Raw genomic sequence first — 11,936 nt, forward strand, 5'->3', positions numbered from 1 at the left:
AGAGCCCTGAAGGAACTCCAATATGAAATTGCAGATCTACTAACTGTGCTAATGTACTAATCAGATGCTGTACCAGATGAATGGAGGACCAATGTGACACCAATTTTTTAAAAAGGCTCCAGAGGTAATCCTGGCAATTACCACCAGCAAGCCTATCTTCAATACCAGGCAAATTGTTTGAAACCTATAGTAAAAAATATAATTATTAAACACACAGATAAACATGATTTGTTGGGGAAGAGTCGACACGGCTTTTGGCAAGGGATATTATGCTTCACCAATCTATTAGCATTATTTGAGGGGGTCTACAGATGTGGATAAGGGTGATCCGGTCGATATAGCGTACTTGGACTTTCAGGAAGCCTTTGACAAGGTGTCTCACTCATGGCTCTTAAGCAAAGTAAGCCATCCTGGGATAAGGAGGGTCCTCTCATGGTTCAGTAACTTTTTTTTTTTAAATTAGAAATAAAGGGTCAGTTCTCAGAATGGAGAGAAGGTAAATAGTGGGGGACCCTGAGGATCTGTAGTGGGACCAGTGCTGTTCTACACAATCACAAATGTTCCAGAAAAAGGTGTAAACAGTGAGGTCACAAAATTTGCACATGATTAAAGACACTGGGACTTTTCAGTTTGGAAAAGAGATGATTGGGACCAGTGATAGAGGTCTATTAAATCATGACTGATGTGAAGAAAATAAATAAGAAACTATTTACTCCACATAACACAAGAAGTAGGGGGTCACCCAATGAAGTAGGGGACAAGTTTAAAACAAACAAAAGGAAGTACTTCTTCACACAATGCATAATCAATCTGTGAAACTTGTTGCCAGAGGATGTTGTGAAGGCCAAAAGTATAACTGGGTCAAAAAAGAATTAGATAAGTCTATGGAGGATAGGTCCATCAATGTCTATTAGCCAAGCTGGTCAGGGATGCAACCTCATGCACTCGGTGTCCCTAGCCTCTGATTGGGAGTGGACGATGGGATGGGTCACTTGACAATTGCCTGGTCTCTTCATTACCTCTGAAGCACCTGGCATTTGCCACCATTGGCATAGGATACTGGGCTAGATGGACCATTGGTCTGGCCCAGTATGGTTGTTATGTATCTTCTTACATTTGGGAAACATGCTTTCACAGACACTTTTACCCAACCTCATATGAAGAATCCTAAGGGCTCATTATTGGTATTTAAAAAACAAAAACAACAACAACAAACAAAACCACGACAACAAAGCATGTCATTTGCTGCAAACTGATCCATTCATAAAGGGGAAAATATAGGTATACAATAGTATTTTTAGGAGCCAAGAATAAGTTGGTTTCAGATGTGGTGTTCTGAAAGGTGGTGTGCCTAGGAGAATGGGGAAATCCCTCTCTCAACCTGCTGCATTTGTGTCATGGATAATGTGTTATGTTGCACATACACAGAATAAATATGCTGTAGTGTAGTGTAAGCCGGTTGTGTCGGGGCTCGTCCCCCTCAGGCACGGCGGGGAGCCAGGGCGCCTCCTTGCGCGCCGCAGTCCAGGTAGGCTTAGCCCTCGGCAAGTGTTGAGCGGGGTACAGGATCTGTAAACAGGGTAGAGCCCCAGCCCTCTAGCCGGGGTCGGGGCTCTCAATGTCAATAAGCCCCGGCCCTTGGACAGGGCGGGCAGCAATAGTTCAGGCTCAGGCCTCTAGCGGAGCTGAGCAAACACAGTATCAGCCCAGGCCCTTGGACAGGCCGGGCAGTAGTAGTTCAGGCTCAGGCCTCTAGCGGAGCTGAGCAAACACAGTATCAGCCCGGGCCCTTGGACAGGCCGGGCAGTAGTAGTTCAGGCTCAGGCCTCTAGCGGAGCTGAGCAAACACAGTATCAGCCCGGGCCCTTGGCTCGGGCGGGGCACCAAACACAAGTCTAATTAGCTCTGTCCCTTTGGGTCAGGGCAGGGCAGTGACAAAGTCAAAGGGGGCCCAGCCCTTGGTCCGGGCGGGGCACCAAACACAAGTCTAATTAGCTCTGGCCCTTTGGGTCAGGGCAGAGCAGTGGCAAAGTCAAAGGGGCCCAGCCCTTGGTCCGGGCGGGGCACCCAACACAAGTCTAATTAGCTCTGGCCCTTTGGGTCAGGGCAGAGCAGTGGTAATAGGCGGGAAGAGGGGGAGTCTGCCACCCGGTTACGGGTGGCAGGGGGAACGCAGGCCCTCCCACTCCACTGTGTTCCAGCCCGGGGCCCTAGCAGCGGTCAAGACCCGCTGCGGTCAGTGGGGATCCTGGCCGCAACACACTGACATGGGTTCGGGCTCTTCCGGAGCCAAACCAGGGTCGGCTATCCCCGGGCTACTTCCAACCTCCCCCTCTCTGGGTAGCTGGTTCTTGCCGGCGTCGTCTGATGGGTCCCAGACCATAGGTTCCTCCGAGTACCGGTTGTGGGGAAGCTCAGGCCACTCCTCGGGGTATCGGGCACACGGCAGGTCAGGCCAACGTTCCTCCGGGTAGTGGGCGCGAGGCAGGTCCGGGCAGCACTCCTCTGGGTAGTGGGCGCGAGGCAGGTCCGGGCAGCACTCCTCCGGGTAGTGGGCGCGAGGCAGGTCCGGGCAGCGCTCCTCCGGGTAATGGGCACGAGGCAGGTCAGGCCAGCGCTCCTCTGGGTAGTGGGCGTGTGGTAGGTCCGGCCAGGCAGGAGCCCGGGCACCAGCGTCTGTCCTCTCCGGCGGCCAACTGAGTGCTGGGGCCGGGCTTTTATACTTCCTGTCCCGCCCCTTGACTTCCGGGGGATGGGGACAGGCCGTGCTGACTCCGCCCACTGAGGCGCCTGTTCTGGCTCGTCCCCCTCAGGCGCGGCGGGGAGCCAGGGCGCCTCCTTACATGTAGTGTAAGATGTTCTCTGTCAGGGTGAGGTTGGGATGGCAAGATTATTCACAACTGGTGAAGTCATGAGCAGGCTATAAAGATCATCCTGAAAGAAGGCCAGCATTTCTTACCTACATCATTTTTTGTTCCGTTTTCTCTCTTCTCCCTTTCCTTTTCTTGTATTATGTACCTCCTCTGATCTTTCATATTTTATCGGTCTCTTGCTTCTCTGACTACAATTTCTTTTTCCCCACTCTCCCAAGTTTGCTCATTCCCTTTGATCTCACTGTTCTGCCGTAAACTCTCCCTCCTCTTTTCCCCAATCTTTATCAATATTACCTTTAGTTTCTACTCTGACATGCTGAGTCTATCCATCTTCTCCCTCAGTCAGTCTCGCTCAACCTCAACATAATGGCAGCTGAAGTACTATCATTGTAAGAAGGCGGTTAAGATCTTTCTATGGAACGTTATGCATCATAACAAGATTTTGTAGTTTTCACATCCCCAGTCTACTCGCCATCAACAGACACTTCCCTTCATCCTAAAATATACCAACTTCAACTGCTCATCGCTCTTCACTGTTCATAAAGGGATTACCTGGTGTAATAGAATTTTTAAATCATCACATATTTGGAATGCACCACATGAGTGTACTTAGCATGCTATATATAACAGACATTTTTTAGACAGTATCTCCACCAACAAAGATATTATTTTTCCCTTCAGATGTGTCCTTGATTCTAACTGTAATAACATTTGTTTGATTCAATTACTTTGTTTTAAAATAATATGTAAGAAAAGTTGCTGATGCAATATGACATTTGCAAATGTGATATCAAATTTGTTTAACCTGTAGAGAATTAATGATGTGATGACCAATAAGGTGGAACAATTGCTTTAGTTGAGTAATTTACACAGTTTAAACTGGGCAGCCTCTAGACTTCAAATCAGTAGAATTACCACATCAGCGGCTTGTTCCATTTTTAAAATGTTCTAAACTTGCAAATTGCGTTAATTGTGCAAGGGGCAGCTGAAATGATGTTAGGTTTGGCAGCCATTCAAGAATTAAGTGTAACCACCTATTTAAAAAAATTAACTGCTTAATTGCATTCACTAGATATTTATATAGATGTCTCCCACTTTCTCAATGGAGAAAGATCTAATGACATATATAGATAGCGGGTCAAATTTTCAAAATGCCTAACTAATTTAACCCCATCGTAAATCCCACTGAAAATCAATAAGATTTAGGCTTCCAAGTGAGTTAAGCATTTTTGAAAATGTTATCGAGGGTTAATGGAAGCATCCCTTTACCGCTGACATTGGCATATAGACATTACCTCACTTTATATGGAGGTAAATCTTCAAATTCTTTAAACCTGAGGGCTAATGTTTGGCTCTTAAATCCATAGGCTCCTAAACTGAAGTGGTCTGTTGTCCAGAGCTGCTGAGTGCCAACACTTCCTATTGGGCGAGGAACTTTGAAAGTCAAGCAACTGAATTAGCTTCAGATTGAATATTTTAGCCATATTTTTTTTATTGTTGTTGAGAAATCAAGCAGATATATTGTAGGTCACATAATCCCAACCACCTTTAATTTATTTGAGATATGGACACCTACAGCTCCCATTAATTTCAATTGGTGTTGTAAGTATGCAGCATTTCTGAAAATCAGTGTTATAGTCCCATTTTTACTCCTCAGTTGAAATGAACGCTCATAGATATTTCTCTTCTGCACTGATTTCACTGGTAAAGTGGGCAAATTATTTCATCAGATAACCACTGAATTAAAATACCATCTGTTTTTATTGAAACAGCTGCAATTCCAGCTAATTGATCAGGCTAAAATATGTCAACCAGGTAGGGACAACAAATCAGCAAATCAACAGTTAAAGCAAATTATTCTGTTCATTTGCCATGAAATATGTGGATTTACTCTTTGAGCCTTGAATGAGATCTAAAAACTTCTGTGGCAAATGAGGCATGAAACATATTGTCAAAACCTCAGTATCCCAAATACAGTGGAACTCAATTTTAATTTTATTTCACAGGCTAAGAACTACAGAGTACAAAGTTTATATTCCCATCATCAGAGAGATTCCACTCTGGTTTGAAAAGGGGCCTTGGGCAACTTCTTGTTTTGTAGTATGGTTGATCAAAGCTTTCTTCTAAATAGAAAATTATTCTAGCCATAAATACAAGAATATCTGCAGAATAACCTCACACATTTAAAAAAGATTTGCTTCTACAGTAAGCTAGAGTGAGCACAAGGAAACCTTTCTCCTCCTCTAAAACGTTTAAAACCTCAATAGACTGAAACCAGGTGGAGGTTTGTTTGTTTATTTTAAATTATTGTTTTATAAGGATATTTACAGGCAGGTGCACATAAAAACAGTTCATAGGTAATTGGAGCAATTCCACTTTGCTTAAGAATGTTCAAGAATGTATTGAAGTATCATACGAGGATAAGTCTACAAATAACTGGTTTAGAGTTGATAGAGAGGAAGGAACAGGAGTATTTTAGCTAGATGGTTCTACTCTGGTAAATATGTAGGTATTAAGTTATTTGTGTATGTAAAATATCAGTCTATAACATTGTTATAACACATAGCTATGTATATTTTTTCAAATACTCAGCATACGTATTTTGATAAAAAACCCTATATACGAAATTGGCATCTTTTTGGATGTAATAGAGATTGAGGTAATTGTTATCTTTGAGGTTGTGTGCATATTACAAATAACTCATTGGCTAAGGCTACACACTCCTCAAATCAGTCTTAAAACAATCCAGTTCAAACTATAATTAATTCCATATCTCCTATTACTTGTAATTATTTTGGCCCCTAGTGATTGTTTTTTTGTTTTTGTTTTTTTTTTCCTTCTTCCGTATCATTCTATGGTGATATTTTCTTTTTTCTATTGTTAGTGTTCGGAATATCTCTCTCTCTTTTTTTTTTGTCCTTTTTTGTATATTTATGGGCACATCTCTAAGGGTGGGCTCTTATTAAAATGCACACCAAAGGGTGTCAGGTTTGATTTATTGGTCTACATCCTGTGTGGCAGACATTGACTCTGACTGAGTTAATTTTGTTTGCAGTTACTGTGCACAAATGCAGCAATAAGAAATGTACCAATTGTTGGGTGGTGAGAGAGATTCAATTTGGTAAACCAGAATGGCAACTAGAATCTATTGAACCATTCATTTGGTGTAGTCAAGCCAAAACAAGGCTGCTGGGTTCCTAATAAGGTCTGGGGTAATAAAGACAGCTACTCCTTGTTCAAGGGGATTTACAAGCTCAGAACTTTACTCAGAAAAGAATAGACAGGGGAGTCTTTGTAGGAAACCCTACTGCTAGATCTGGACAATGTATGGTTTACTTTAGAATGGCTGCTTGGATTACACTGGTCTACAATTTTTGAGAAGTTGTATGCTTCAGAGATAAAATGTAATATTTATTATGTATTTTGATGTGCTGAATTCAAATATGACAATTAAAACAACTGATTGGCTACTGTTTCTAAGATATTTAAGTTTTTACATTTTATGTCGATGTATATTGTGTAGATAGAGTTTTAATCATAAATTGTAAACCTAGGTCTTTTCATGTGTTAATGGTTGCTTTACATGATAATATTTCACCTGTCCTGTTTATGGAACACTTTAAAAATCGGCAAAAGGGTTATATCAATAAAATGTATTATGAAACAAAAGGCCAAAAATTATTATGTACATACTTTAGTCCTATTCAGTGTGTAATCGGCGCTTCTTGGCTTGTCTCTTGTATTCATTAAATGGAGCATCTCTTGTCACTGTCCAGCAATAGTCTGCAAGCATTGATGGGCTCCATTTGCCTTGATAGCCTGCCAGGAGATTCCACTGCTGTAGTCTGGAGCCCAACAGCTCTGCCTAACTCTTGGGTAGTTCCAAAACCCTAATAAGGTCATTCAGTTCACCTTGTCTTCTGAGGTGTGGTTCAGAGGAGGAGGATGGGAAAAAATGTTGGTCATGTCACATTGATGGTTCAGGACCAGAAGTTTCATCCTCTTCCTCTTCCTCGTCTGACTCAAGTGAGAATGATTCTGGTGCATCAGGAACCGGCAGTCCTTCTCCGTGGGGTACTGGGTGTATAGCTGATGGAATGTTTGGATAATGCACAGTCCACTTTTTCTTCTTTGACACACCTTTTCCAACTGGAGGCACCATGCAGAAGTAACAATTGCTGGTATGATCTGTTGGCTCTCTCCAAATCATTGGCACTGCAAAAGGCATAGATTTCCTTTTCCTGTTCAACCACTAGTGAAGATTTGTTGCACAAGTGTTGCAGCATATGTGTGGGGCCCACCTCTTGTCCTGATCTCCAATTTTGCAGCCAAAAGAAAGGTGATAGGCTCTCTTAACCATAGTGGTTATACTGCGCTTTTGTGAGGCAAACGTCACTTCACCACAAACATAGTAGAAGTTATCCGCACTGTTCACACAAGTACGAGGCATCTGTGCTCACTTTGGCTAAACAGAAATGTGTCCCTTTGCAAAATCAAACACTGACAAAGATGAGAGCACGACACTGTGTGATTTCTAGAGCTGATATAAGGCAATTTCTTCAGCAGAGTGATGTAAGCTTCGTTATGATTGCATCATCCATGACTTCTAGGAATAACATAATGCAATTCATATCATGTATGATGCAATACCAGCTTCAGATTGCATCCTTCATTGTTTTGCCTCAAAAGCAAGTACTGTCCAAACCCAGTCATAGATTTATTCATAGATTCAGTCAAAGATGTATTTTAGTCATTTCTGGTTTAAGTTGAGATCCCTTCCCTTTATAACTCACTTATCCTCCGCCATTCCCAAGTCAAGGGTCGTATATACTGACCCAATAGCATATCTTGAAAACTAGAGCCAATCAACAATTTTAAGCATCATTATCGTTCTCAGTGACCCAGAATTAGTAAAGTTGGACTACATTTATTTCAGAAGCATTTTGGCTGTAGAACAGTGTTATTGGTCTGACCTCCTCAAAGGCTGGCGGTGGTTTAAGTAACACATTCGCTTTTTCTGTTCCTGTTCTTGAACCAATGCACTCTTGTCTTGAGATGAGGAATTTTTGTGACTCTTCTCCCCCTCTCCCACAAAGACAAATGACTTTTTGCTGATTGATGGGGACTGAACACAGCCACTGCCACATCTTTCTATAATCTATGCTTTGTATGTGTGAGTCATTGTGTTGCATAATGGCCAGTGATTTGATTGCAAATGCAAAAAATAGGGGGGATAAAATACACCATTGTCTGGCTTTCTTGTAAAGCTGACAAAGTTTGGCTGGACCGTGGACCAAGGGACTGAACATAAAGGGATTTAATCCCTTTTAATTAATATTTATAGCTCATGTGTTGAAGCACTGCAAACAGATATGTTCACTGTCGCCTGCCAAAAGCTTTTTTTCTCCACCCAGTAAAAGATCAAAAGGGCTATTTGTGAAATGTATCATCTTAGTTTTCCTATTTTGATTCTGGAGCATGAGATAGTTCACTTGTGTGATTGGGCAAATAGCATTTATATTGGTGTGGGGTTTTTTTTGTTTTTTTAATAATTTGTAGCTAAAATGAAGATGGCTCTGTACAATGTACACTGGGTTAAATTCCTGCTTCCTTTTTAGCAGTACCAGCAGTACCTTTTTAGCAATACTGTTTACTCCATGGAGGGAATTGTTCTGAAACTAGTATATGTATGGGTGTTCCCCATAGGGGATCACATATTTGTTTCTTGAAAGGTTTTTTTAGAAGTTGATTGAATACTTTGTGTGTTCTAAGGCTTTGATACAGCAGAACACATGCTTAGGTGCTGAAATGTCTTAAATTTTAAGCACATGAGCAGTGTTTTCACTTTAATGAACCCAGGGCCTCAATAATAACTATCTACTGCTTCAGGGCCAGTGCAAGGATATTTTGTTATATTTCAAGCAAGCTGAAGACAACTTTAAATTGTCACTTGCTGTCTTTTTTGCAGCTCATTATACTGGTTGAAGATTTAATAATAAATTATTAAGCTGCAGAGAATGACCTTGAAACAAATGAGTCTTGGCAGACTTACAAAATTGTTGAACGTTCTTGTCCTCTCTTTTTTCCTGGACGAGAGGGCTCAGACAGAACAGATCACTGTGGGTACAGGATAAGGGGACTAGGTAGTTCAATCCTCCACCCTGTCGTTGTTTAATGCCCTTAACTATTTGCTAAGTGAATTATCCTTTGTCAGTCTATAAGCTTTTAACTTATTCCTGTTCACACCAACTTTACTCTCTCTGGGAAAAATAAAATCTTGACCAAAGTTATTTTTACTGTAATATTTCAGATAACGAGATTAGATAATAGGACTCTTAAGTATTACTTTATACACTTGCATGCATGTACAGGAACACTGGGCTTATCTCATCGGAAAGGAGGAGAGATTCTGGAGATAACTTTGAAAACAGTGTGACAAAGTTCCACCTCTATCTTGGTGGGTCCTGCACTTATTGGCAGATTTGCTCACCTCCGTGATCTTCCCCCCCTGGTGGAACCCACAATCTGAGTCAATTCCTTCTGTGTCAGATCAGGAGTTGGGAGGTTTGAGGGGAACCCGGGCTCACCTTCTACTCCGGATTACAGCCCAGGGCCCTGTGGATTGCAGCTGTCTATAGTGCCTCCTGTAACAGCTGCATGACAGCTACAACTCCCTGGGCTACTTCCCCATGGCCTCCTCCCAACACCTTCTTTATCCTCACCACAGGACCGTCCTCCTGGTGTCTAACACTTGTACTCCTCAGTCCTCCAGCAGCGCACCCTCTCCCTCTCAGCTCCTTGCACCTCTTGCTCCCAGCTCTTCACACATGCACCTCACTGACTAACTGGGAGGCTTTTAACTAGTTTCAGCCAGCCCTTGATTGGCTTCAGGTGTCCCAATCAATGTAGCTATCTCCACTGCCTTCTAGAAGGCTCTTAATTGGCCCCAGGTGTCTTGATTAACCTGGAGCAACTGCCATTTGGTTACCATGGTATCAGGGATTTGTTTAGCCTGGGGCTAACATACCTGTTCCTCACTACTTTACTGTAGCCATCTTGCCTTGCTCCATCACAACAGATTTTTTTGCTTAAGGCTGTACTGAGGGGAAGAGAACATATGCATCAAAAGCACTCCTCATGTCTGTAAAGAACAAAAAACCTGGGGGGCATGATCTGAAGAGAAGGACACTGAAAGGTAAGGCTAGTTACTTTTGCAGCAGCATCTTTATAGTTGCCTGGAATGTATGCTGTGCATTCTCTCCATACTTGCCAGACAGTAACAGAATTTGGAGCCCCTTTCTAGGTACTTTAGAGGTGTTCTCAACTTTATTCCACTTACCACCACCTCCTTTTTTCCCTCTTCCACCCTCCCAGTCTCCTCCTTCTCTCCTCTCTCTTCATGCTTATCTTCTATTTTGTTGTTGTTATCTCTACCCTAATATGTTATGTCTATGTAGTATTGTCTGGACCTACAGCTTTGACAAAGTTGTCCAATTTCATGATTCCATAATTCTACTGGAGATCCCATGAGGTATACAGTAAATCATTTACCTCTTTGTTCATTTCATTTTCTGTTTCTATATAAAAAACAATTTTTAAAAAAAAACTCTGAAGAGTGTATGGACTTTTTTATATTAATGAGAAGAGCTGACAAATCCCAACAGTTCTTCAGTTATTCATTACTGAGCTAAGCTTGTCAGTGGTGTCTCTGCAACATAATGATCTTCATTTAGTTTTACTTCCATCCTCATCACTGCGAGCATCTCTCTAAACTACTCAGAATTACTTTAGTGTTCTTGTCATTTCCCTGGGCTAATCTAGACCTTTCATTTCTGAGCTCCACTTTTTTATAGCCCCTCCAAACTCTCTTTGTTCTTTCCTTGACAGCTCTTCTTGAACTATTTACTTGTTCCCTATGTGAAGACTTGTCCACTTTTTTTGGTGTGTTTGTGCAGACTGATATATACATTGTCATTCTGGAGAACTAGTTCAAACTGATCCTGATCTGGTGGTGGCTGAAAATTGTGACCACTTGCATGTTTGTTGAATGGCCTATCTGTAATCCAGGACCTCCTTAGCGCCAGCAGGAAGAAGGCACAGGTGTGCTTAAGGGTTACAGTGACCCTAGGGTCTAGTATCTACATTCTAGTTCACCAAAGAGTGTCATGCAAGGCCTTTGCTGGGTCACACTAGTCCTCATAATCTCTGTGCAATGGCTATATAGGGGTGTGTGTGTGTGTGTGTGTGTGTGTGTGTGTATCTATACTGAACATTTTATATTATTAATGTCTGTAACTTGGAAGGGGTCACCAAAAGATAAGCATGTTTTATTTTGGGCAAGATATTTTTATCTGTCTGGGTACAAGTAAATTAAGTATTGTATCATTCACAATAGACAACCATTTACAGCCTGAGCCCAATGCTATTGAAGGGATTGTGCAATCTTTGAGATAATTTATAGGAAGAAATAAACCAGCAGGAGGGAGTCGTGTTTGCACATGAAGACAATTTTTTTTTGGGGGGGGGGCCTCTAACAATACATACAGGAATCCATTCTGGACCTTCACCTAGGCAGTAAACTGACAATATGTTTTGTGTCATGAAAAAAGAACAGCCAGCTTTTAAAAACTCTGGAGAGACTGTGTGGTGAGCTAGCCTTAACTAGAAACCCCCTTGTTTAATAAAATCAGTCTAGGTTTTAAAATGCATGTTCTGACTTTATTTTATATATAGCCATGTTTCCAATATTTCTACTTGCTATCACCTAAATCTCTGTTTGTTATATAAACTTTTTGTTTTCACTATAAATGTGTCAAAGTTCTTTGTAGTAAAAAGAACTGTGCTTTAAGGTATAACTGGTAAGCTGGGATATACTGTTCCTTTGGGAGTAGAGGCTCTAGGAATTCTGTGAGGGGTCTAGTGGATCAGGGGCTGAACATTCCCTGTTAACCTTTAAAGAGAAAACTGGGCCTATGGGGGCCTGGAAGGCAGTGTTTGTGTTGCCAGAGGCTGTTGAAATTGGGGAACCGACACACAGCAGGCACAGACAAGACTTCCTCACAG

Source organism: Gopherus evgoodei, chromosome 2 (genome assembly GCF_007399415.2).
Source record: "Gopherus evgoodei ecotype Sinaloan lineage chromosome 2, rGopEvg1_v1.p, whole genome shotgun sequence".
Taxonomy (NCBI): Eukaryota; Metazoa; Chordata; order Testudines; family Testudinidae; genus Gopherus; species Gopherus evgoodei.